Below are 24,080 nucleotides of genomic sequence, written 5' to 3'. Positions count from 1 at the left end.
GCTGCTCCTCGCATGTGCTGGGCAGGATGACAGGAGGGATCCTGCAGCCCAGGCACTAATTACCTGTCCAGACACCTCAGGAGCTCCTGCGAGCAGCTGGCAGGGGAGAGACCTGGCTGGGGTTTTCCCCATTCCCTCCACATCCCCTGTGGCTGTTGTGGCCACTAACTACCATTTACAAGGATGGGAACCACTTCATTGCCACGGGGACATGGGCAAGTTTGGTGTTCCCTCCTTCCCTGACTACTTCAATGATACATTCACGTGCTGGGCAGATAATGTCCCAGTGGGGTTTTGTGGATGCTGAAGGTGGGAGAAGCATTGGCAAACCCAGACCCATGCCAGAGAATCTTTCATAGCACAGAATCACAGCATATCCCGAGCTGGAAGGGACCCTGCACTGTTTTTGCTGAGGACTCATATTCATCAATGGCTGAACTCCAACAGTCACCAACTGAAACACACTCAAAGGCTGGGGGAGATGAAGGCATCACCTGAGCACTGAAAGGTGAGCGTTTATCCCAAACCAGCACACAATAATGACAGTGCCCCAGCGGGCTTTGTTTCTCTTTTTTACACCCTCTCAGTAACAATAATAATATAGAATTTCCTTGAAAAAAGGGCAGAAGGAAAAGTTTCCCTCTGCTCCATGAGCATGATCCCCCATGCACCCCGGGACAAGGAGGGTTCCCCAAAGCAGCACCCAGGGCACTGGGCTCACTGCACTGTGGGGTCAGTGGCTGAGAGGGAGGAAAAAAACAAAACAAAACAAAACAAAATAATAATAAAAAAACTAATAAAAAAGCAAAGTAGGAATAAAAAAAAAAAAAAAAAAAGAGCTTAAATTTTTGCAAGAGAAAACAATCCTCCTGCCGGCAGCTGTAAATAAAATAACAGCAGTGGGGTGATTTGCAACCATGTAACGGGCTTTTGTCTGCGCCTATTTCTCTCTGCCTTGAGGGTTTCTGTGTTCCTTCGCCGCAGGATCCCAATGTTTCTCCCTCCGGTACAAAGGCGGAGGGCTGCAGCCCCTCCCCCGGCTGCTCGCCCCCAATCTGCCCACGCTGCGGCTCCGGGGGGTGCAGGGCTCCGCAATTTAGGATTCCTGTTGGATTTTCAAGAGCACCGCTCTAGGACGTGCCAGGTTTAAAAACGGGTTTACTCATCTTTTTAACTCTTTCTTTGCCCCCAGATTTTTCACGAAGCCCATCGGGCATTTTGCTCCCTGTAGGAAAGTTAGAGGTATTTATGAGTCTAATTAGAGGCATTTGTAAGAGTGATTAGTGTGAAGTATCAGCTGCTGGTGGCTGCGTGTGTGTTCACACATGGATGCAACGCCGCAGTTCACAATTTGTTCCTGTGCCTGAAAGCTGCGAAATGCCCCGAATTCCCCCAGGCAGGCGCTGTGCACGGCTGTGCATTGTGCTGTGCAGTGTGCTGTGCTTTGTGCTGGGACGGAGCAGCACGTGGCTGAGCAAAACCAAATTTTTTGAAATTACGTTATTTTTTATTTTTTAAGAAGAAAAAAAGGTATGAGTGTTGGAAGGCAGTGTTTGAGTCCTTGGGACAAAGTCTGACGTGGCCCCACTTGTGCCTTGTGATTGCCAGTCACACAGGTGCAACATCCTACCTCCCTCCTTTTGCCGTCCTCAGCTCCAGGGCTGTAGGTCTGCAGCACAGCAATCCCTCATCCACTCTTGTCCCATATTTGTCAGCAGCACATCACAGGAGGTGCTTTGGGGACTAAACTCATCTAAAAATGAACAATGAACTCAAACACAACGCTGTGTAGTGGGGCTGTGCACCCCTGAAGTCCCAGAGTGAGGGATGCTCTGGGGCCAGACGTTCCACAGTCACTGAACATCCTCCAGAGCACAGTGAGTCCCAGAGTGCATGGACAAGACACTGAGCCATGCATGAGTGCTCACGGGGACAGGGCCTCAGCACCATATACCTTCAGCCCTGGGGATACTTGCTCATATCCTTGTGTCTCCCCAAACCCAGTCAGAGCCCCCAGGTGGCCAAGAGCTTTCTGACGCCTCTGGACAGCTTGGGTCCCTCCATCCAGGTTTATTTTGGCAGTCACCATGTAAACACAGTGGGAAGGTGAGCACTGCTGCCTCCACACACTTAGAGAAGCTTTTAGCTGGAATGGCTTGGGGAAGGTAGGGAGAAAAGTAGGGAATATTTTAATAATAGACTTATTCTAGGAAATTGAGGTCTGTTCCCTGTCACAAAAGCTGATTTCCCAATGGTGTGTATAGCAGTGGGTCATGCAGTTACACTGCACTAGAACCCAGCCGCCCACACCAGCAGCAAGCAGCAGCCCCAGAGCGCCCAGGACACAAAGCTTGGCCTCAGCAGATGGAAGGCCGTGGTCAGAACTCCCCCCCAGGGTCACACTACAGCAGTGCACACAGTGCCTGCCAGGTAGACTGCAGCAGCAGGACTGTCTCTCATCTTTAGGGAGGATTTTTTAGGGTATTTTTTCCACACAAGAGGGTTTTGGCCTGAAATCAAGCTTATCCAAATCTCTGTCCACATATTTTTGCAGCCAGTGACGGAAACTGCCACAATAAAATTCATTCTTCATCGTGATCTTCGCTGGAGACTCTTCTCGAATGCTCCCTTTAAGCACAGTGCTCCTCCTTTCCATGTTAGCATGTCCCGCAAATGCAGCCACTGCTGGAATACAGGTACCTCAGGGCTTTGACAAAAAAAGAAATAGCTCAAAGACAAATCACTGATTTCAGAGAGTGCAGCCAACAGCATTGGGGTTAATGAACAAAATGACACGTTGGAGAAGTAAGAACATTGATCTCACTTTCCTTAACCAGCCAGGTAATGTGGGGGCAGGCACCGAAATTGTAACTAGAAACATACAGATGTCATTAAAACACACAAAACCCATCATATACATATTTTAATTTTATCAGAACTTTTGTTTGCAGAGATACAATAAATATAGATGGCACTGTTACTGTGTAAACATCTTCCTTCAAATCACTGAAATGTCAATGTAGATTTTAAAACACAGTTGTATATACTTTCTTTTTTTTAAGTAGAAAAAGAGCAAATAGTTATAACAAGTAAAATGCACTTGAGAAAAGTCCTGAAATGAACTGAAAAAGGATGAAACCATGTGAGAGAATACATCTGGAAGAATGGCATTTTTGTTTGCTTAACAATAATCAAATTTTCCTAGCAGGAAAGCTGGATGGGAACTCCCTGTACCATCCTTCATTAGTTTCAATTAATAGTTTATTTGCCATTAGTTAATGTATGATACTGCTGGGTCTTTTTACAAGCAGCCAGTGCAAGTTGAGAAGAAAGTATATTAAATACCAGAAGGAAAATGAGATGATATAAAACAGCCCCTGATCCTGCTAACCCCTGCTCCTCGGAGCAATCCCCTTTCTTTCCTACTTACTGCACAGTGCAAGAGCCTCGGGATTAAGTCAGATCTTTGAACCATAATTCCAATAATTTGGAGAGACAAATGTGCCTTTCGCTCAACTTAAACGTTTCCTTTTAAAAGAGGCTGTCAAACCTGAAAGCACATTAAATTCACGTTTAGAACAAACTTTGTTCTTGCATGGTTCCAGGCACAGGACACAGACGCGGTGCTGCCCGAGGTTCAGGTGCCGGATGGACAGCTGCAGGAAGTCAGGGCTGGCAGTGCCTCACGCTGCCCCTTCACCACCACAGCTGCTCCTGTAGGTGAAGGAGGCAGAACAGAAGGTGATACTATTCAAACATTTATCATACAGCATTGGGCACACTGTCAACAACAAAAGACATGTAACATGTAGCCCTTCTTTCACATGTATTAGTGAACAACCAGTCACAAAATGTTATTTTATTTGCAAGACTGAGTTCTGAGTTTTTGGTCTACTTCTCATTCTATTTTCCAGGACAGTTTTTGTAATTGTTTGGATCTAGCTGATAGATTAGTATCACTAATTCACTCTTTCTAAAAGAAAACTAGATTGAGTCATTTAATAATTCAACATTAGACATCTTTGAACCCAAAATTATTAGACTGCCTTATAGATCAGTAAGGCACATTTTGCCTCAGTTTAGTAAGAAATATTTCATTTCCCCCAGTTTCATCTGGTTAGACACAAAAACTTCAGGACTTCTCAGCTATTTGCAGTGTCCCAAGTGTAAGAACAAAACTGGGTTACTCATGTTTACCTCTGTCCAACAATGGTTAGACTACATCCTTATGAAAATATAAAAGCAGTAACAGATTCACAGCAAATTCACAGAACATCAGCTTCTAATGATTCAAGGTATTTGTGCAGGAAGCCTATTTATTATTTTTAGATTGTCACACTGTTTGTCCCATGGGGAAATCAAAATGCCAAATGACTTTATCACTTTATCAGAAATACCAAAATGCTACAAGCAGAGCTTGTAGGGCTGGGCCATATGCTGGCCTTGTACAGCTTGGCAGGTAAGCAGCCAGTTTCAGCTCCTTCACTGCCTAAACCTTTGGTAGAACTGGTTTGTGCTCAGATCTAGCACAGGATTTGGCCAGGTCTGACTGGCCACCCATTACCTGCACCCATTAGGTACTATGGCCAAGGTGTCAGAGAGACACCTCCTACTGAAGGGTTAAGACTCAGGCAATGCCTGGCACAGGTCTCCAGGTCAGGGAAGAGAAAGCGAGTGGATCTCCTGCACTAAAGTGAAAAACTCTGTGTCTGACACTTCGCCTGTCTACATAAAGGGTACTTCAGTTTGGCCCAAGCCTGAAGTTGCTGTTTAAGTAGCCCTTGTCTGTAGAAATGTTAGGAGACAGTCCAAGCACCATCACAGCCTGGCACATCACTGAAAAAGCAGTCAGTGTGATCCTGCAAGGGTATAATGGTCCTTCTGAGCAGCATCAATCCAAAATTAATTTCCCTTTCTCGTGACAGTACAAGCTCTAGCACAAAGGTTTGGTCTATGAGAGCAGTTGTGAAACACACACAGAGATTTTAATTTCTAGTTTGAAATATTGTCCTATGGGCAGTCAGATCTGGGGCTGAGCACCAGCACAGTCACAGCTGAAAATCCACAGTTACAATTAGTAACTACTGAGATCCAAACAGGTGCAACAAGTTATAATTGACTGACATCTTGATGAACATACTTACAAGCCATTTCCAATGCAAGGCAATGTAGAAATACTCTTATGTAAATACTCACTGGAATTTGTGGAAAAACAGGAGAAATTAAGCCAAATAATTTTTCAGTTACAATCAATTTGACGTTTGTTTTGTTTGAGCTTTTTGAGGGAAGTTCCCGAATATCCCACCAGGCTCTAACAACGTTTGGAATACGCTGTCCCTCCGGCATGCCTCATACACGTATAGGTCAGCCACGTGCCTCGTGCTCAGCCTGCAGCCCATGTGATGCCTTGTTTACCCACTGCACAAGCAGATACGTGCAGCAGCCATTCCATGGCAGAACTTGCCTCGAGTCCACCACTTTGCTGTGCTGGAGTCTGCAAACACTGGGTGGCTGTGTTCCCCTCCTCCTCCCTGTTCAGCAGCGTCCACGTTTGTTGTTTGGAGTGAAACTATTCCAGATTCTGGAGAGCAGAAACACAGAGAGAGACACCGAGGGCACGAGCACATTATCAGAAAGAATTTGAGTGCTCCCAGCAGCCCAGCAGCAAATTAGAAAGTTTTGGCTCCCAAGAATGAGTTGTGTTGTTTGTTCCTGCACACTGCAGCTGCTCTTTCCCTCTCTTCCCCATCCCCCTCCATTGGGTGGTTTATTACACACAAGCCACTAATGAATGGGAGCCGCTGTTTTACAGTACACCACACTTACAGGACTTATCTCTAGGCCCACCACAGATTTGACTGATCAACAGCAGGGCACCACCATCATAATTCTTCCTAGAAACAGGAGGATAAAAAGGGGTTTGTTGGAGGTTGGCTGCGTCTGCAGAGAATCCTGCCTGCGGGGCCTGCTGATGCCATCGCTCGCTGCTATGGTCTCTGGCCTAATAAGGTACAGAAACAAAGATTGTTCACTTGTTCAAGAACACTAAAGCACCCGAGTGACGGAGAGTGGAGGCAGCGGGGCACACATCCAAGTGGGATTAAGGCCACAAGTGCAACTTCGCAGGGCTGGCTGGGTGGCAGGGGGATATCTGCCTCTGAAAAAAAACACCCAGTTCAAACATAATTTATAATGTGTCACTCAGTCAGAGGTGGCTGTCATTAAGAGTTAAACGTCGCATTGTGTTCAACTCATTCCGATAAGAATTCCCTAAGCTGCTTATATGTTATCATAACTCATGAGGAACTGGAGCAAGAACAGGGAGGGGGGAGGCTTTAAGGGTAGGATGAGACCCAGCTGAGGTGCAGGGACAGGGGAGCAGTACTGGATGGCCGCCATTTTGGTGTGGTGTGCCAGATGCTGTGGGGCAATGCTGGACAGGCACCATTTAGGTGTGGTGTGCCCATATACTGCAGAAACACTGCCACACACACACAGTTTTGCTGCGGTATGCCCACAAGTTGCAGGGCAGCAGAGGACAGATAACCATTTTGGTGTGGTGTGGAGTGCCACATGCTGCAGGGCAGTGCTGGATAGCCGCCATTTTGGTGTGGAGTGCCCACACACTGCAGGGAAGTTCTGGAGAGCCACCATTTTGTTGTGGAATGTCCTTACACTGCAGAGCAGTGCAGGATGGAAGCCATTTTGGTGCGGAATGGTGTGCCCACATGCTGTGGGGCAGTACCAGATGGACGCCATTTTGGTGTGGTGTGGAACAGTGTGCCCACACACCACCAGGCCCAATGTAGTACACAAGGTGCAGGCCCTGCTTCATTATTACCTCAGCTGTGGAATAAGGGAAATTCAGCACAGCTGGCAGCTTAGCTGCTGATAGTGAAGAAGGAAGATATGTTGTAGCCAAGTAGGATGCCCTTCAGTTAATATCGCTTACTGGAGATGGGCCCCAATGGCAGAGCAGGCAAGCAGCTCTGGTGGGCAGCACTCAGTGCTGCTGGCTGGCCTGGCAGCTCTAAAGTTTTTTTCTCTGGCCTAGGGAAATCCAGCAGTAGGCTCTCACTGAGGGCCCAATCCCACTGAACTTCAGAGGCCTGGTAGAGAAACTTCCCCCAACAGTTTTTCTGCTGCCTTGCGTTAGGTGTTGAGGGAAATCCTGTGTGGAAAAAGGACAACAGCCCCATGAGATTGTCCATTGTCACAGCTCTTTCCATAGCAGCTCACTGACCTAGCACAACATCCAACCCAATCCCCCGCTGGGAGAGGCTCTCTGGCACAACCTGTGCAGAAAGGCCGTTTGTTTATCTGCTAGCTGCGACTGCCGGATCGCGTTACACCTGCTGGGGCTGCCGGTAACGTGGGAGGTGGATGTTAGCTTGGCACTGTTGCTTTTATAAAGCCTTTAATGTAACAGGCTCTGGCTGTGTTCAGGTGCTCACCCATCAAGTCAAGGCTTAGGGAAGCTTGTGCTGAGACATCCCAGGCTCCCATTTCCTTGTCACTCAACTCAACAACTGCAGTCTGGCTGCGGTAGGTGTAGGAGAAATAGTTCTTCTGCATCTCATAGTGAAACAGCCACCCCCACCTTCACAGCCATGGATTTCAGCTTTCCTTGGCCTTTCCAATTGCTTGTTGTGATGACATCTTACACTGAGCATAACTGGCTCTCTGTGCTCAGCCAGGCACCAGAAGATGAGATGCGATCATGAGGGTACAGCGAGTCACGAAGGACATACCACTCTCCAGCAGTGTCAGTGATGAGAGATCTTCAGCCAAGCTTGGTTCCCCAGCCTCCCCCTCTATGGCTTTCAGGTTTGCTCTTGCTGAGGGAAGAGGAAGTCCTAAACAACTTCCTTGCTTCCCTGAGGCATATTGCTGTGTTATTTCTGCCTGGTCTGGCAGGAGACCGATGTTTCCAATTTGTGTGTAACCATTCAGAACCATTCCAAAAGGTATCCAGTTTTCTGGGTACTGCAAGGCAAACATATCACCAGCTCCAGCTGTCCTCAGACAGGCATGAGCTCGGATGGGTAAATCACAGCCAGCTTTGCTGGCTACCACACAGTGGTAACTGCTTTGCTGCTGCTGTTTTGTGGACACCACACTACAGGTGTGGAGTCCAAAGAATCTGCACCTTGTATGTGCAGGTATGGACTCAGGTCGGCTTGCACTTATGGAGAGGTTCCTGTGCCTCTGGCTGAGGTGTTACAGGCTATCTGGCAGCTGATATCTCAGAAAGCAGTCAGCGTGCTGCAGCTGTCCCTTTCCATGGTGAGCAAAACGAAATCAAACTGCATGCGCCCATTCCTCTCATGCAGCCCAGCACTGTATGGAGCACAAGCACACACGGGAGGTGGACTTACTATACATATAATGGCAAAGATTTCTTCTAATAAGTTTCTCCTTCTGAAGTCACTCAGGCTTCATTGAATCTCGCCTGAAAAAGTACAAGACAAGTTATAAGTCAAAATGGAACTCACTCGTTTATCTTCCCCATCTGTATGGAATGCAATCAGACAGAATAAATAAATACTGAAAAATGCATTTGTTTTAAATGTCTGTGAACAAAGGGTTTGACATATTTGCAGTATGTAATACTGTTTTTAAAACATTATTTTAACCACCTGATACAATCAATTAAATATAGAATGCAACGCAAGTTGTATTTGCATTCTGGAAGAGCAGCTCTGAAAGAAACTGGAAGTGTGGCAAACATTCTGAAAAAAAAGTGCTTTGAACAGGGATTGAGATCTCCTCGAAGGGCTGCAACAGGACTGACTTTATAGTATTACTTGTAAAAGACAAGTGTCCTGTTTTTCCTTGCATGACAGAGCCACTTTGAGAAGGACAGACTGACAGCTTGGTCTGTGCTCCAAGAAACAGCAAAAAAACCCCAAAAACACTTATTGGAGTTCCTTTCTGCAATATTCAATGAAATTCCTACTGCAGTAAATAGTTTTTAAACAAACAAACAAACAACACAGAAAGCAGAGATAACTGATGGGAGAAAACAGAGGCTGTTTTCCAGGCAGTGACACTGCCACTTTAACAGTTTCCCACTGTACTTCAGTTTAGCTGCCAGAGAAGCCTTGTTCAGCCTATTTGGGGGCCCCATGAAATGCTGCAAGCGTTACTGAAATGAGCACTTGTCTTTTGTTGTGCTGCATGCTAGCACCATACAGTGCTGAGCTGATAAATCCACTTTTTCTAGCACAAGCATTTTTCAAACAAAACTGCCATGAGACTGATGAGTAATGCCAGCTTGCCAAAAAAGAAAAAAAAAAAAAAAAAGAAACAAAAAAAAAGAAACCACACCAGCACTGCTGACAATGACAGCTGTTAAATTCACATATCCACAAAATGAGATGGGTTACATAACTGGAAACTACACGAGCAACTAAACAGCAAGAGGAACTGCTAAGCAGGGCGCAAATCGGGATCAGGAAGGAGCGCATCACACGTCCCTGTGTACTCTGCCCACCAGTGATTGCAGACAGCAAAACTTTCAGGCATAAAAAAGTACTTTGTGAAATTATTATTATTTTATAGACACAGTGCTGAGCTCTAGAGAAGGTCTGTAACACACACAAGGCAGAGCAGGAAGGCAAACACCATCCTGTCACCACATCACCTGCCTTTATTTCAGCTAACCTCAAGCAAAATTGTACAAAATCAAAATAATCTGGGCTTCCATTTTGTTTGCTCATGGCCAGCTTCATTCCCATTATACGTTAAGAGATACTTTAATTTAGATTATAAATAAAGCATTTGACCTGGTGGAAATTTAGCGCTTACAAGTTTTTGTTACAAGAAGGAAGTGTATTCATGTGGCTATTCTTCAACTGAGAACTAAACATGAAATGAGCAACTAAACACATAAAGTTCCTCATGCTTTACCACATTACCTGTAATAAATGAGGCTAATGCAAAAGATGTGAAGACAAATTAGGAAAAAGAAATGAAACGCTCGAATGAATATTTTCAGAATGATGTCCCCTAAACCAGTGTGTAGGTACAGTCTGCTGTGTAGGAGAGTAGTGAAAGCAGAAGCAAAATATTAGATGTGCATTAAGCCACAAGCTGAGATTGCTGCAAACAATGGCTAAGTCTGTTTGCTCTTGGAAGCCTTAATGTAAGGAAACATCCTTATAAGAGATGAGACAAAAGCAGGTCTATAAGTGACAATCCCGTAGGCAGTGAAGGATTAAGAACTTCCTATAGCTCCTAAAGTATCAACCTACATTGTAACCCTTCCAAAAAGGCTGCCCTAAGAGCTTTCTCTGACTTAGTCTGCCCAGAATAGGGAAAAGCATCAGAATTAGTTTGACTTTCCCTCTGCACGCCAGCCATGCACACACTTAAAGCAGAGAGGAGAGGTGAAGAAAAAGAGAAGGAAGTGCAGCACTTATTCGGCATCTCCTGGCAGCACACCTGTCAGCCCAGCTGCCCACTTGCCCTCACTGCTTCCTGCAGTGAATGCAGAGCTTCTCCAGCCCTGCTCTTGGCTGAGTAGCGCTTCCCACTCAGCAGCACTGGAAATGTGGTTTTCATACAAAAACAAACACCAGCTAGGCTCAGGCTTCAGTGTTAATTTGTAGTTTTTATTTTCTTCATTTTGCTTTGAAGTGCTTTTTATTGTTGTTGTTTTGTTTTTCTTCTGCTTGCTTGCTTGCCTGAGTGAGAAAGCATGCTCATTTGCTACACACACGTAATTCATTTGAAAATATTTTCTGCTGCCTGATGGACCACAGGCTGAGACACAGTCCCGCAAAACAGGCATCCTCAGACCTTTCAGGTCGGCAGATCACTCTCAGCTGTCAGACTTGAGTGCGGGCTGCCACACACTCTTCTCATCAAAATTTTAATTGAAGACCATGAGCGTTATTATTTAATACAGTTCCACAGACCACCTGCAGCAAACTCACCAAGGCCCCATGGATTAGCAGTGATCCATATGATAGAGGCTGGGAAACACCAGCTCAGCGCCCTTGCTGATTCCGACTGCTCGTCCCTAACGCTGTGTTAAGCCCATTCATGTATATCATTCTGTTCAAATGAAAGCAGCCTGCACTTCAGAAGGTATTTAATGGAATCAAATGATTGGGAGTGAGAACTTCCCAGATCTGGAGTGGCCAAAGAAGATGAGCAATCCCACTGCAGCAACCACCAACACACACCACATCCCAGCTGTATGAGATGAACAATTAAAAAAAAGGCAAAGAGTTACAAAAGATGCAAATCCAGAGGCCTCTTTCAGGTGGCATTTGTACACCTGCAGTTGATTATAAATTGGACAGGATCTACAGTGTTCAGCTCAAAAGAATTTGCAACAAGTAAAAGGTCTCGAGATCTCTTGTTATTCCCTCTGCTAATGATTCCTCCTCCCAAGTCTTCTGAGAAAGTTTGGGGTAATTTTTATAAAGTTCCAGTGCAATGGTTGGATTCTCTGCTTTAGATGGTTGGATCAACCACCCTGCCTGTCAGGTTGAACTGTATGCTCACTTTACAAAGGAAATATGAATATTTTAAATAAATAAATAAGTAAGTAAAGCTGCTAAAAATTCTGCAGTTGCTTTTGAAACCACTGAGGATTCACCTTGCAGCTGCTCATAATTCCTATTTTTAAATGCTTTTTCTGAAAACCAAGCAAATACGCTGATGCTGATCCTCATCAAGGACTGCGAGCTCTGCCTTGCCAAGCTTAGTCATTGAGGGCACTCCCCTGAACTAACATGCTTGCTAATGCAAATAAATTGGTTTTAGTACAGTTCTATCAAAAATCAACAGCAACAAACTATGGGCAGTAACGAGGATGGAATTAGAGTGAGTGTTGTCACTGACATGCGTATGTAAGTGCATACATGATGATGTGCATATGTAAGTCTGGGTCTCACATTATTTAGGGCACAGTTCTGCCCCTCTTATTAGTACCAATTCATCTCCTGCTCTTCAGATAACCCCCATGGGCAGATTATGGCAGCCCTAAGAGGCAGAACCTCAGCCAACAGGCGGCCCCGGTTCTGGGCTTTGTGCAGAGCCAGGCTTTGTCCCAGTCCAAGCAAGAGGCTCTTGCTGTTGCAGCGGATGGCACTGCCTGGCGGGGCGATGCTGTTTAGCACAGGGAGCACAAAAAGTCTTTGGGCAGGATTCCCACTGGGATAAGTTTGTATAATTTTTCCAAGACTGGGAACAAACATTAACGCAATTTTCTTCCTTCAGAGCATTTTTAAAGTCACTCATAGTGTGAGAGCATTTTCCTCCTTGGAGACTGGACTTTGCTCCTCCATGCAGTTCCACTTACTCACCTGGTGACTGTGATTGTGAGCACGGTGTGCAGAGCTGGGGGCTTGCAGGGCTGATAATCAACCAGGACAGCAAATCCTCTTGCTCAGAGGACAAGTTTATAGATTTGTTTTAAAAAATTAAGCCTCTGCAGCAGCCTACCCTCATCCCCATCCCAATGGTTTGTTGCTTAAAATCTTACAGGAAAAATGTAATTTTCTCTATTATCTTCTAGGAAGATAAAAATTTTCTTCTGCAAAAACGTGTATACCCAAAGCTGTGGCTTGTCCATTTGAATTACAGATCAGCAAAGAAAGCCTGAGAAACTCTCCTACTTTCATTCCATTCTGAGTGTGACTTGATTTCCCAGCTTAAAAATAAATTTACACCAATTAAGAGCTCCTTGAATCTAGAAAGAACCCATACATTAGAGATATTCCTCCCTAAAATAAACATATTGCTTTAATAAGCTATCTCCTGGGTTTTAGGATCTTAAAGCAAAAGCGTGCTTCCCAGGGGCCCGTCTCACCACACGTCGGCCACCTTGGTTTATAAGTTAAAAATCAAAATATGAGTTTGGTTTGAAATATATAAAGTGCTCATTTCTCCTGTGTTCATGCTCGATTTGATATTGTTAGGGAGAAAAAAAGGGTCCTTGACAGAACGGTTTATTTGAGGAATGGTTAATGCTAATACAAACCTTCCACTAATGAGGATGTTTAAAATTGTTTTTTAATATGCCTTTAATGACCTCAGCTCCTCATACCTACCTCCTCGCTTCCAAAACTGTTTGCACTGTCCCCAATAACACTCAGCGGAAAGCTGTCGCTCCTGCCTAAATCCTTACTTAGGTTGGATGCTATGCCTCCGTTAGACAGGGTCACGAGGTCACAATCGATTTTGGAGGCCACCTGGAGAGCCCAGGCCGTGAACTGACTCAAAAAATTTATATCAGAGCGGGAGCGGCCCACCTCCCAGGGCTGAGCCCGTGCTAAGGCCCGGCCGTGGGACGGAGCCTGCAGCCCCAGCGCGGGGAGAGGCCAGAGTTGTTGACCCCGCGCGCTGACCCCTTCAAACTTCAGGAGAATTTTTCTGGCAGTTACCACGGTGACTGGGCACTCCAAGCTTATCCTTCTTACCACAGGGAAAAAAAAAAAAAGTTAAGAGGGAAAAAAAAAACGTTAAAACCTACCTCGTAGAGATGTCTATCAAGAAGCAAACATGTAAATGTTTTAATTGTTTGCTTCGCTCCTTGGGCTGCTCTGGTTCCAGCTACAGCATCCAAAGCTGCCGGCAAGAAATCGGTTTGGCTGAAAACATTTCGGCTTCTGGAAAAGAAACGTTGAATGGATTTAGCACTTCTACAATCTGCCTGTGGTCACGAGTGGCACGCTAAGGGGCTCATTGTGAAATCATTCTTATTTTTTCTTTCTATGTCTGTCCCCAAATTATTGCCATTTTTTATCGAATTCAGAACAAACTGAGGAAAGGCTCAGGAACGGATTCCGGCTGCCTTCAGCTTTTCTCCAGTTAAGAACCAACAGCCTGACGACAGCACTGAACACGCAGCAATATGCTGCTGTGGTCTCTTCAGAAGAGGCTGCGTAACCCACTTAATGCACCATGAAATATTATTTAACAAGTGCAAAAGAAGAAAAAAAAAGTTGTTAGACACCTTTACTGTTGTTTTTTTCAGGTACTTTGAACATGACCCATTTCTCACTTACAAAATGTCCCAGGTAAGCAAGTTCCCATGATGCCGACAGAAATGCACCGAGGGGTCAGGAAGTGCACTGAGCAAACAAGAAAACAAAATGCACCCTCTGTTCCTAAAACACTAAGTGAAAACTGCTGCTGCTTAATTTCCAAGCAATCCTGTACAACAGATGAAGCTTTTATGCAAATTTTTCGATTGTTCCTATACCTAAAGAGCACTTTCTGAAAGGGAGTGCAGACCAGCACGCAGTGTTAGTGGGAAAAAACCTGCTTAGGGCTTCCGATGGCCAACCTTCTGTCAGCATCCCCAGGCTGCTGTGGGCTGCCTGCTTCTGGACTACAGCTGAACAGGGTTTAATGGTAGAAAGTTTCACGTCATCTGGTCTCACACGCAGTCTTGGAGTATCTCTGTCTGTTTGCAGAGCTGAATAGAAATATCCAGATGTGTTCAGCCAATGCTCAGGGCTGAGGTGGCCGAGGGGTCTGCAGAGGTGGCCCTGGCACAACACAGTGCCTCAGCTCCTGTGGGTGGAAAATAACGCAGGTTTGTGTGTGAGAAGCAAACCGCGCACATCTGCTGTTTTGTCACACATTCATTTTTCATTTCCACTACAAGGAAGAGAACAAGGAAGGCCAGCATGTGTGCACCAACCAACATTAAAAAAAAAAAAAAAGCGTATACGGAGACTGCAAAGGACTTTTCCTCCACTCAGAACTGGTTAAATTGCTCTGAAACATCATATGCTTCAATGCCAAATAGATACATAGACTTGTGGTAATATCATTCAGCAGTTTTGAATTAACCGTGAAAACAATTTAAATTAAAAACACTTAGAGATTGTTTTCCTATTACTAGACAAAGGCTAAGCCTCTCCTTAAGAGATGAATTTTTTCATTTGTGCTTTCATTGTGGCTAAACAAGGTGGTTTCACGTTTTCCCCTTTTTTTTCTGCATGAAATAATCTAAGTTGGAACAATCAGGTGGCTGATTAATAGGCCAGAGGGAAGAACAGAAGTGTCTGTTACATTTTATTTTTTGCACTCTTTTTCAACAGCCCTGTATATACAAGCATGTGCTTTTCAATTAGATAGCATGATTTATGAAGTCATGCTCAGGGCTCGCCAGGTTGTTGACTCAGATTAGAGCTATGATGCCAGCTCACTCCCTGGTGACAAACACTGACTGTCCTTCCCGCAGCCAGGCACCCCTGGCAGCCTTACTAAAAGACCTTGTGGTTGGCAGAGTGCTGAGCAGGAAATGAGGTCCCCTCCGGTTCGGGACGGAGATGACTGGAGTTACAGAAAGCTGGAAAGCAAAACCAGGACCTCCTGAGTCACAGCCTTCCAGCTCCCAGGACCCCACAGCTCCTGGCACACCTGCACCCCCTGTGCACCCCCTGTCTTTCCAGGAGCCCCCGGAGAGCTTTGGGTCCGGCTGAGACCAGACAGCAACTCCATGTGGGAGAGGAGAAATGACGGCACAGCTGCCCCTGTTGTCCCCCCATGTCCCAGCCTGGCCTCAAAGCTCAGCACCCTCCACAGGGACACTTCCCTGCTCGGTCCCAGCTGGAAGGTTTTGGCACATCTTGGGGTGGTTTGCTAGCTGCAAGGCATTTATCTCAGCCTGTGGCTTGGGGATCTTTTGTGTGGCCTCCTCTCTTCTAGGAATTCCATGTATAAATCACTGGAAAGCAGGAAATCTGTAAGCTGTGGTGGGAAGCTCACGCTAGGTTTGGCACAGACAGCTGCAGACCACAGAGCATCTAGAGCTGTAGGTGATGTAGCAAGCCAACACTTGACCTGAAATGGGGGAACCCTATTCCGAGTGTTTCTAAGCCATCACCAGGCCTCTGGAAATCAGTTAGAAACTTGCTGGATTTATGGGAAAGGACTCCCTGATGCTCCCTGTATAACATTTTCAGTTTGAATTTCCTCAGTGCAATAGAAACAATAATATTTAGACCATTTGGGGCTGAGATTATTGCTCTAATAAATTGTTTCGGGTTTCTTTTTTTTATTGGTTCATTGTGGGAAATAAGTCCCCGATTGATTTTTCTCCTAATCAGCATGGAGAATGCATTTTGCTGTAATTAAATCCTGGGTAACTGGGCACTCTGTGTTCACTTGTCTCAGAGCTCGCCGTGCTACGAGATACAGCACATCAAACACCGCACTGTACACGATAGGCACCCTGCCAGCCCGGCAGCGATTATGCGAGCTCGCCTTCCGTGTGCTTACAAATGTGAGGAGCCGGAGCACGTATGGAGCAGCGCGCATCACTTCGGAGAAGTAGGAAAGTTATTAGGGGAGGAAGACGGACAGAGGGAAGGCTCAGCCCTTTCCCATCCCAGCCCGTCCCGCAGTACCAAGCCCCGGCTCCGGGCTTGGATCGGAGGCCTCAAAGCGGGGAGCGAGCGGCGGCTGCGGGCGGGGGGGCGGCGGGGGGCGGCTCTCGGCCCCGCAGCGCTCCGGGGAGCTCCGGCCGCATCCTGCCCGCTCAGCGTGCTGCTGCTCGTCGCCCCCCGGCCGCGGGGAAGCAGCCCGGCGGATAATTACCCCTCGCTGCAATCCGCAGAGCTGGCCTAATCCGAAAGCTCAAGTGCCCGTAAGTAAAACTTCAGGAAAAGTTATTGAAACTGACAAATACAGGGTGACAAATAATCAATAAAAGCCCAGTCCGACATCCTTTATTGTTTCCAGGCACTAACAGCAAGTAATGAAACCTCGGCGAAGACGGGGGGTGGGGTGGGGAGGGAGCGGCAGAACCCGGAGCTGGGCTGCCGCTTGGACGGCCCCTAGCAGACCCAGCACGGAGGGATCCCTAGGAAGGGGCGGGGAGCGGGGGAGATCAAAGTGTCCCCCGTTCCCCGAGAGGCGCCGGGACAGAGCTCGGAGCGGCCGATGCTCCGCGCGCGCACCCGCGCGGGTCCCCGAGCGCCGCGATCCGCTCTCGGCAATAAATGACAGGAGCGGGGACACGACGCGCTGCCGCTCATTAGCATCTCGGCCCCGGGTTTGCAACGCCGCAGTTTCTAAAGTTTCAGCAGAAGACGCCGGGCAAGATAAATCTGTGCTGTCGTTTCTCTCCCTTTCTGTCTCTCCGAATTAAGTTCTGATCTATCAGTTGAAACAGCGGCCAGAAAGTTGATTCGCTTTCTGTTAGGATTTCGGGTTCAACTGGGGGCTCCTCCCGCGGCTTTAAGCTTTTGAGCTGTGTAAATGAACGGCAGTGTCACATAATCGATAGGAAAAACTCAGCTGTCACAGATCCGAAAGCAGCCTCCCGCCACAGCAATAACGTGATTTGTCATTTCAAAGTTTGGGAACGTGCTGGCTGTGTGCGGGGATGACGTGCAGGGCGAGGTGGGGGGGGTACACTGACCCCAGCTCTGCCAGCACTTCCCCCCCTTTCCCCTCCCTCATCCCCCCCCCCTCCCCCACACCCTCCCACGTTGTCGCGGAGGCGGGGGGGGGGGGGGGGTGACCCAGAACAAATCCCAGTGTCATCGTGGCCTCACCAAAGCACCCGTGTCGTCCTCCCCCACCAAGCTTCCATCCCCACCCCACCCCCCTCCCCGGCCTCCAGGACGTGCCCATCTGGAGCACGCACCGTGAGAGCAACTGTGACCATCAGTCACTAAAAGCCACACGCTCCAGTGGGCCGGGGATAAAACGAAGTCCTGGTGACGCCTGGTTAAACCACTGACCCTCCTGCCAGCGCTGGAAAGGGATGGGGGGGTGGGGGGCGTTTGGGCAAGTCCCTCCCAGTAACCCCAACTTCGGAGAGATCGAGTTGGAGCTGTGCGGGGAAATGAGCGTCACCGGGCAGAGAGGGCAGTGCCGGGCTGAGGGACCACGGAGCTGACCTGCAGGGGGACAGACACTCGGCAGAGCCCCCCCAGCCCCCGCCGTGCCCCAGGCACCCAATGTAAACAGGGATGGCAGAAAGAGCCTCATGGGCACAGATTGTCCACTAAAACCTTTCCTTTTTTTTGATGGGAAGGACCAACCTGTGGCAGGGGATGCGGAGCTGGGAGGTTTCCCTGCTCTCAATCCCCGTCCAGTGCTGCACAGCCCTGTTTAGCTGCACACACACGCGAGAAAACAACACAGGCAGTGCACAGCTCACATGCACTCGGGGAGGGCTTTAGCTTCAAATTAGGAAGCTCTCTCAGATGAGCGATAAGTTCTCTTTGGTCAGACAGCAGCGTTTGATCGTATCTTTGTGTTTTTGTCCCCACCACAAAGGGACCTGCAGGCTGAATCAAGAAACGGGATTTCAGATCCTTTGATTTGACACAGAGAAACTGTTGCATTTGTAATATTGTAACACTCTAAAGGGAAAAAATGAAACCTCTGTAGCTGAGACAAGAAGTGTGCTTAAGTACCACTACATTTCAATCCCCATTTGGATATAATTTAAGTCTCCTCTGGCTTACAGTAATATACTCTACAACCTTGAGGCTATCCAAAAGGAGGGATTTAATGAGGCCGAGTTTATACACGTATATAATTTAGAGGCTTCGCCGTAGCTGTAAGATCACAATTGGTACATGTGTAGTGCAAAGGAGCTGAAATCCCATCCAGGGACCAAGTTGCTTATTTCTGAAGGAGCTGTCATTTCCAGCAGGGGGGACACAATAAGAAGGCCAGGAGCGATGGAGCTCTGATCTCCACCAAGGAGAGATAACCACCTGATTAAAAAGGGCCTCTTGTTCCCCCGTCACTCGATCGTCGTGTGAACTTCCCTTATTTACAATTATAGGCAATGAGAGAGTTAGCCAGACTGCAGTACACCCATAGCTTGGGGTTTATCCCTCCCTTTGTTATCAGGACCAGCTCTAGGGCAGCTTTGTGGACCGCTCACAACGTGGGAGCACAGAAGTGCTCTGAAGAATGGAGGTGATCCGTACATTCAGGGCCACACATATGAGCACCACACATACAGCCCCTCTGGGATCCGAGCGAAGGGGCTGGGCCCAGGTACGGCCCAATCAAACCAGGCTGCTCACAGCCCTCAAACATGTGTATGTACCACCAGAAAGCAAAGAAAGGGTCATCACACTGAAATGCCACATCATGCTCAGTACCTCCTCATTTTGGGGCAGTCCGAAGCACAGACGAGGACCAACAGCCCTAGTGACAAACATCTCCCCTGTGATGTGCTTACTTCCTTTTCCATCCTAATATTAAATGGCACAGTGTTTGCCAGATTATTATCCCACTATTGCTTGTGCATTTGTCTCTTATGTCTAGTGTCTGTCATTACACAAAGCATTTTGAAGAGCTAATTTCAAAAGACAGAAAGTCTACACTTACTATAAAAGTCATTAAATTAGCATGACAAGCATAAAGTTCCTAGGTTATAATTTGGTTATGGATCTGAAATCTCTCCTGCTCTCTCTCTCCACTTGAAGGATGAAGGCTGCAGCGAGGCATGGACACCAGTGAGGACAACTGAGCCACAGTGTGCAAATAGGGAACAGGGGAGAGGTGCAGGTTCCTTGGTACGGCAGTGGCGAAAGAAAGGTCTCTCATTTCCATCATGACTCCCAGCAGACAGAGAAAGGGCTGATCTGATGGTTTCCTGGCACAACAGGTGGGAACACAACGTAAATCCACCCTGATGAATTTCACATTCAATAACAGGTTGCTTGAAGAGCAGGCAGCACTCTTGCTTTTCAGATGCAACTAAATGCTGAGATGGGAAGATGTGTTATTCAAGCAGCCATTGGCTGCTTGTGCTAAAGCTGCAATGCATCCCATTTATTTGAATTGCTTCTTCATTCTGGAAGAAAGCTGAGGAAAGGCGGGAGAGAGGAGAGGTACTTCTACCATCTCTGTGTGCACCTGCACTGCCTGAGCACATCAACCTCAGAGGCTGCAGAACATCCCCAAATACTGCCAGGACCACGAATGCACACAGTGCAGCCAGGCGAGAGCACCCAGATCTTCCTAGATGCACGGGCATCTCCAGGACTCATTGCATTTCAACGACCAGAAAATGAGAGAACAGCCAGGGCACTCCAACCTGGTGCTGGCAGGAGACACTGCCCTGGTGGTGATTTAGGCACAAAATCTGCTGTCAACTTTTTTTTCCCACCATCACGGTGTGTCCGTGAGCTGGTTTGTTTGCTTTCAACCAGGCACTGCGAGTCTTGGAAGCCCTACACTTATCTTTTCTTCTTTAAGCACTTTAATTATCATTGCTGACCTGTTGGGCATACCTACAGTATCCATGTCCTTTTTACATCGTTGCCTTCCCTTTCTCTGCATGTTTCTGCCATTTAACACTTGCTACCTTTGCCATTAGAGTCCTAGAGTGACCCCCATGGGTATCTTTAACAGAAAGCCCTTTTGCATTCCTGCACTGTCTCCTTACCCAAGTAATAGCAAAGGACCATTCACACACATGGACCACACTGAAGCATTAATTAGGCTGATGAAATCCATAGAAATGTATGGATTCAGCATAATCGAGTTTCTTCTGCTGACTATAGTTAAGGAATACGTGAGCAGCTGGGAGAATAGAAAGTACTGTTAGGGTGAAGTCATGCATGTAATTGAGTATATTTAACATAACCATTTTAATGATCGGTGATTAAAAGTGCATCTACTTAAATTGTATACCTCTGCAATTTGTCCACATCAACTTTAGAGCAGGCACAAAGGAAAGGTCGTCATATAAATTTATAAACAAGATCCCTCCCTCGGCTGTGCAGGGCCATGGCTGCGCAGTGGCAGTGGCGAAGGGCCCGAGGCGATGTGATGTGCGATGTGAGCGAGCCCTGCCTCGGCCCGTCCTCTCCCAGGCACTCACAGCTCTGCAAGTGCATCAGCAGCAAGTTCTCTTCTCATCCATAACTGTTTACAACAATTTGATCCTTTGGGGAAAAAAAACAAAAAAACAAAAAAACAAAAAAACAAAAAAACAAAAAAACCCCCACCACCAACAGCAACGGAAAAACAGGGTTTCTTTCTTTCATGTACTAGAGGAGTGCCTTTCCCCTTGCTTGGCAATATTAGGGGTGTGTGTGAGTGTGGGTATCTTTCAATAAAACCTCGTCAAAAGCTGCTGGACACCCAGCAAAGAAGCGATGGAGATCGATGCTCCAACCCGCGCTGAGCAGAGGCAACGGGGCCATTCATGCCGTGTGGGCAGAGAGGGCAGAGCGGGCAGAGAGGGCAGAGCAGGCAGTGCGGGCAGTGCGGGCAGAGCTGGCAGTGCGGGAAGAACAGGCAGAACGGGCAGAGCGGGCAGAGCGGGCAGAGCGGGCAGTGTGGGCAGAGCGGGCAGAGCGGGCGCCCCGCAGACCCCCACCATGGGAACGCGGGGAGTCGGTCCCCTCGGGCCCATGCGCTGGGAAGGCCGGGAGCCTCTCTCGCCTATTCAGCCTGCCCGGGCCGGTCGCAGCGAATAAATAGAGTCATTGTGGAGCCCATCCATAAACCGACCCGGCTCCCTCCCCCATCCCCTCTCGCCCTCCCCCCGGCCATTTATGCCCAAGAGCACACGAATCCGCAACCGCTTTGCTCCGAGCGGAGCCCAAACTTTTCTCCCCGTCAGTGCGCGGCGTCGGTGGGAAAGGTTTCCCCGCGTCAGGACGGGACGTGAACCGGTGCGGAGGGAGGGCAGCCCGGGGCAGGACCCGACCCGCCGCAGATAGCGGTTCCCGGCGGCCAGATGCACTCGGCAGCCCAAAATCGGGGGCAGAGCTTCACTTAAGCCGACGGTGGCGAACCGAAGGCGCGGCGGTGCCCCGCTCCGAGCAGTGCTGGGAGGGGAAGCGCGGTCGGGGCCGGCGCTGGGCGTGCGGGAGAACTCGCTGCCTTGAAAGCGTATTTTCCTTCCAGCGATGGTGGCACTTAAATGATAATGTGGGCAATGAAACCGGGGAGATTTATATCTTTTGGAAAGTAGGACGAGCCAGATGGTAATAGCGCCATTAACAAACAAACTTCGGATCCGCAAGTGAAGCTTGAAATTGGGAAAGAGATCTGGAGAACAAAAGGAGCTGCTGTTGAGGGGGAAAAAAAAAAAGAGTCCCTCTTCTGCCGGAGCACATTCTGGAGGGGCTGCTCCTGCCCGGCGCGAGATAATAAACGACGGCTTTTTCCTCCCCTGTTGCGACTGAGAAAGGACAGAGAAAACTTTTGCAATAGGCAAATGTGGCATTTATTTATGTGTAACCCTTTGTAGTCTCAAGTGTCCCAAATGGGCCTTTAATTCAGAGCCCCGGTTTGATACGGGAGGGATTGGTTCTCCCGAGTTTATTTTATACAAACAAAGCGCCGCTTGTGGAAGCGGAAGGGCCAAAAGTTCAGTAATCATTTTTTTTTAATTCGGAGTAACGAATAAATATGAAAGGATAAACGCTATGTGAGAGGACAGCAGAAACGTCTGCGGGATTCAGCGCGTCCTCTCTCCGCCATTCGTCCCTTCTGCTGCCACCCCCGGGCGCTGTTTGCTGGCAGCGGGGGGGGTGGGGGGGGGGAGTAACTCGGCGCGGTCACCTCCCAAAGCCGCAGCGATGCAGATGTGCGGAGGGCTTTAGAAGATCCCCGCGAGCATCGCCCTTCCCGAGTAAAGTTGGTGGTGATTAAATGATTAATGATTTAAAAGATGCCTGTTAACAGCCCCGAGTTGAGAGACGCGGACCCACGCTCTAAAGTGAAATCTAACGTGAGTTTTTTCTATGTGCTGGAGATCTTTAAAAGCCCCGAGGACTTACCCTTAAGGCATTATTCAAAGAAAAAAAACTGAGACTGGCGGTTCGTCACAGGCAATTGTAAAGGGTTTCAAAGGACCGATCAAACGAGTTGGAGAGTAATCTACATTAAAGTCCGGATGGCAGTGTTACAACATGCACCTGCAGGGTATTTGCTATCCGTGCCCCTTACAGAGCTACAAATCACCATTAAAGAAAGCTGCTTAAGCTTCCTCCTCGCTTCTAGAAAGACTTACTCGGGCTCCTTCACTTTGATATTTATACATCTTGTTATTGATAAGTGCGAGGCTCTGGGTTCCCTTCCCCCTTCCCCGCCGTCCCGATACCCCCACGATCTCCGGCTTCCGGGACGCACCCCACGGAATCCACGCGTGGCCGCGTCCCGGTCCCCCCACGCACCCCCCCTCCGTGCGGGGAGCAGCGCCCCGCGAGGAGCCGCGGAGGGCCGGAGCGTGGAGGGGGGACATTTTTTTCTTCTTTATTTATTTTCTTTATTTCGTTCCCACCCGCCGGCGCGGCTCTCCCGGGCGGCCGCTGTCACCGGGGAGACCGGGGCAGCCCCGGCCGCATCGGCACGCTGCCCGGCCCGGCGGATTTTCTCACAGTTGCGGGAGGTGCAGACATGGAAATGAGCTCATTACGGGGAGGAGTGGCGGCAGCAGAAGCCCTCCCCGCCCCCGGCCCGGCTCGGCCCGGCCCGACCCGGCCCAGCGCAGCCCGAGGGCTCGGGGGCGGCTCCGTCCCGTTGCTGTTATTCGGGGAAGTTTCACCCACGGCCGCTCTCAGCCCCGCGGCGGGAGCCCTTAACCCCTGGCACGCCGCTGCCATCCGGGACAGCCCCGCCGAGTCCCCGGCCCCGTGGCCCCAAGCCGTTCCCACGGCGGCACCAGGCGGACGCACTGCTGCCCGCGCCAGGTGATGCCAAAGTTGCCAACTAAACCAACAAGCCGGGAAAGGTAAAACTAAACAAACAACTAAATAAGAAAATAATAAAAAATCAAGATTTCCCCTCCAAAGGTCAATAGGCATCGAGGAGTCCATTCCTCCGGCCGCAGGCAGGGATTGTGAGTCCGATTCACCGCATTCGTTGCTGGGAATCTCAGCGATCTGTGTTTCACCACTTGCCTCGAGTGGGTTCTCTCAACCAAACAAACACGAACCGCCCCGGGGCAGGGCAGGGGGCTGCGGGCCCGCGTTCCTGGGGCTGAGAACGGGAGCTCCTCCGAGCACGGCAGTGGAAACGCACCGGAGGGACTGCAGAAGGGGACTGAACCACAGTTTTCCCGGTCTCTTCGTGTCAAAAAAAAAAAAAAAAAAAAAAAAAAAAAAAAAAAAAAA

The 24,080-nt window shown here is 48.4% G+C and overlaps 1 long non-coding RNA gene across 5 annotated transcripts in view; it reads right to left on the bottom strand.

Annotated features, from left to right (window-relative positions):
• Positions 1-2,516: 2,516 nt before the first annotated feature.
• Positions 2,517-24,080, bottom strand: part of LOC122161589 — a 249,952-nt gene continuing 228,388 nt past the window's right edge. For 3 of the 5 annotated variants that reach the window (XR_006169220.1, XR_006169223.1, XR_006169221.1), the window contains 3 exons: positions 14,306-14,535; positions 13,490-13,625; positions 2,517-8,452 (listed from right to left, as the gene is read on the bottom strand). This is a non-coding gene — a long non-coding RNA (uncharacterized LOC122161589). The remainder of the gene's footprint in view (positions 8,453-13,489; positions 13,626-14,305; positions 14,536-24,080) is intronic. The other 2 variants (XR_006169222.1, XR_006169224.1) reach the window with 2 other exon arrangements.

This window comes from Centrocercus urophasianus, unplaced genomic scaffold (genome assembly GCF_019232065.1).
Source record: "Centrocercus urophasianus isolate 14NV4802_14NV808 unplaced genomic scaffold, USGS_Curo_1.0 seq_19, whole genome shotgun sequence".
Taxonomy (NCBI): domain Eukaryota; kingdom Metazoa; phylum Chordata; class Aves; order Galliformes; family Phasianidae; genus Centrocercus; species Centrocercus urophasianus.
Note: the sequence above shows the minus strand (reverse complement) of the source record. Positions and strands in the feature narration are given on the sequence as shown.